This window comes from Halyomorpha halys, unplaced genomic scaffold, assembly GCF_000696795.3.
Source record: "Halyomorpha halys isolate HHAL.00 unplaced genomic scaffold, Hhal_1.1 Scaffold78.1, whole genome shotgun sequence".
Taxonomy (NCBI): Eukaryota; Metazoa; Arthropoda; class Insecta; order Hemiptera; family Pentatomidae; genus Halyomorpha; species Halyomorpha halys.
In genome coordinates this window covers 1579735-1583393 of record NW_027108467.1, presented here as the reverse complement: position 1 = coordinate 1583393, position 3659 = coordinate 1579735, and positions in this window count along the sequence as shown.

Below are 3659 nucleotides of genomic sequence, written 5' to 3'. Positions count from 1 at the left end.
ATAGTAAGTTGAATTTCCTTTATTTTGAGTGCTGCCAGAAATGTACGTCTTATGGTTCTAGAGATGTATTTTTAAAAAATCAAACATCTTATCTGAACAACTAAAAATTAACATTTTGTGAATTTATTTGGTTTATTTTATAAAAACTACTACGTATACAAAGATAAAGGTTGTAAACTATTTTATGGTAAATATAACTAGCTTTAATTTAAGTGCTGACTAACATGTGTACGTCTCATGGTTTCTGAAATAAAGTTTTTCATCAATCAACCTTATTGTCTAAACAACTATAAATCAATTTATTTTAGCAAATATCATAAAAACTACTATTCCTACGAAGATAAAGGTAATAAACTACTTCATAATACATTAAACTAGCTTTACTTTGAATGCTAATAGACATATATACGTCACATAGTTCCTAAAATATAGATAAAAATAAATACACTAACGAATAATAATGTTTCAGTACATTTTTATGAAATATTGCTTTTTAAAAAGCTATATCTCGAGAACCATTGAACGTAAATAATTCTATTAGGGCTAATATTTCAGCATAATTGCTCTGCTTTAAATAATGTCTCCTTAGGTTTTCTGTATTGTTTGTTATTTTAAAGATATAGAGCTCCGAATGGAAAATTAGCGTTTTTTTTGGCGCTTTGAAACTGCCTCCATTTTGTATTCCCACTACCTATACTTGGCAGACTCATCAATTTTGACTAGTAATTATACATAGCTTTTATTAAAGTAATAAAAAATTGGGGTTACATAATTGGCTTTTTTCGTACTGACTCATGTACTATATGTATAACAGGGAATGGTGGAATCTTTGTCAACAATAAAGTTTTGAATTAGAGGACCTTAAATTAAAAACTTTTGAATATATAAGGGAGAAATATTGGTTTTAAATAAAGGAAAGATTTTCAAATATTTTATTTTTACCTTTCTTTCCTAATAACCTAAAAATGGTTGTCATCCCATAAATTGAATCAATTTATCATAATAATAAAGTTATATCAATTTATCATAATAATAAGTATATGTTTAATTTAACTAAATACAGTAATATAAAACAAACTTAACAATATATAACAAAGGTTATATGGCAGTGTATTAATTGTGGATAATCTTATATAAGAAAAATTAAATATTAATGATTTTAAATTTAAAAAAATAAAAAATAGGCTTTTAACTTATAATAAAGAAAATGACCTGGGCAGAATAGCCTGAAAAAGAAACTTTAAATTAATGTGAGGAAGAAATTATATTGAAGATGTCCTTGAGAAGGCTAGAATGGCCGAAACGTTGGACTGAAAAATAAAAGTGTTGAGACAAAAATGGATACAAATTTTTGATTTATTTAATAAATAATTACCTTGTTTCAAGAAATTGAAATAATATAATTAAAACAAACTGTCAATTGTGTTCTTCAGTTATGATATATATACCCTTAAATATAGCAAAAATAAAAATTAGTTTCAATATTTAAGTTAGTTTTCGTAATAATATCTGTCGAGATTCAGTTGTATTTGAGCTACAAAACTAGAGGAACAAAAGACGCAATTTTAGTAAAATCCGAACTCCAGTAATAACTTCATGTTTGTTTATTTACATAGAGTTACAAAGGAAAGTGGGGGTTATCCTTTGGGGTAAAGTCTAATTCCTGTTATATGCTTGGCCGATAACATTATTTTTAGTATTGTAGACGCAGTATCGCTGTCAGTAACAGGAAATTTTGCAGGCTGTGCTAAAGTGAACTAACCGGAGACACCATAGGGCTTGCTTTTATCCTTTGTGAATCGACCCTAGAAGAGTCAGGGAATGGTGGCATCAAATATAGATTCATATGCAAGGTATATAAGTTTTATAAAATTTTTATGTATGATGATCCGTCGAAATATAATCGGATCATACAGTGTTCATTCTGGCTGTTTTTCATTGCATGATACTCTAATTGTATTGTAAAATATATATTGATATATTTGCTAAACATATACACCAATTGAAAACTATTGAAACTTTTAGATCAAATAGCATATAGATGAAGCGATAAGACGGTAACCATAGTAACATAAATAACAGCTAACCAAAGTGCACAAACCGGATTTAACTAAACAAATGAGAAGCGAAGAAATAAAATAAATACGTTTGAAGTTTTTTCTTCATTTAAAACCAATATTCCGTTGCTATAACAAAGTCCTAATATGGGTTAAAATGGAGACATTGAGCTTTCCAACAGTTGTATTAACGTAGAAATTTGATAAAATTATATGAACAATGGCAGACCTTCACAATTGCTAGATTTAGGAATTAGTTGAATACAATTAAAAATTTGAAAAAATATCTACAAGTAACTTTTTTAAATAATAATTATCTATGTGCCTCAAAATTTTCGAAATATTGAAAACTTTCAGACCGACTTACCTACAAAACTGAGGTAAAAGTAAATGTACGTCAAATGGTTTTTGAGATATAGATTTCTCAAAATAAATTCACTAATTACTGTTCAATACATTCCGTACAACAATTTTATGAAGTGTTGGTTTTTAAAAAGCTATATCTCGAAAACTGTTCAACGTAAATAACTCTCTTAGGGTTCACATTTTAGTAAATTTACTCTACTTTAGAAGATGTTCTCTTAGGTTCTCTTGTGTTATAGCTACTTTTTAGATATTCATTCTATATCTAATTAATTTTTTTAACGAAATGAAACAGCCGCCATTTTTTATTCTCCTTACTAGAGATGGGACATCGATAAAAAAAAACATCGATGTTTTAAAAGATCGATGTTCAATACTACAACATCGATGTTTTTTTTTAACCATTTCAGTAACATAAAGACTACCCATGCTCCGGCCAGTCAGAAGTGCTTTCTCAATCAACCAATTGGACATGGACTCCAAAAAACATCAATGTTTTAAAATATCGTTGCTTACAATATATTACCCAAAAAACATCGATGTTTTTTAACAACTATTTCAGAAACATGAGGTCTGTTCCAACGATCACGCATTCTACGGCCTGTCAGAAGTGGGTTTTGAAACCATGAATCCGACATCGACAACAAAAAACATCGATGTTTTTAAAATATCGTTGCTTACAATACATTACCCAAAATACATCGATGTTTTTGAACAACTATTTCAGAAACATGAGGTCTGTTCCAACAATGAAGCATTTTACGGCCTGTCAGAAGTGGTTTTTGAAAGCAAGAATCCGACATCGACTACAAAAAACATCGATGTTTTTAAAAATCGTTGCTTACAATACATTACCCAAAAAACATCGATGTTCTAAAATATCTTTGCATACATTGCATTACCCAAAAAACATCGATGTTTTAAAATATCGTTGCTTACAATACATTCTCCAAAAAACATCGATGTTTTAAAATATTGTTAACAATACATTGCCAAAAATATATTGTTGTTTTTTTTAACATCTATTTCAGAAACATAAGGTCTGTTCCGACCAGTCAGAAATGGCTGTTCAAAAACATCGATGTATTTTTGGAAATGATTTGTATGCAATGATATTTTAATATTGAGCATAGATATTTTAAAACATCTATGTTTTTCTAGTCGTAATTTATCTTTATTACGTCTTTAGCGTGATGGTTGGAGGTCCTTTTTTATCCCACCACATTGTTGATAGGAAAT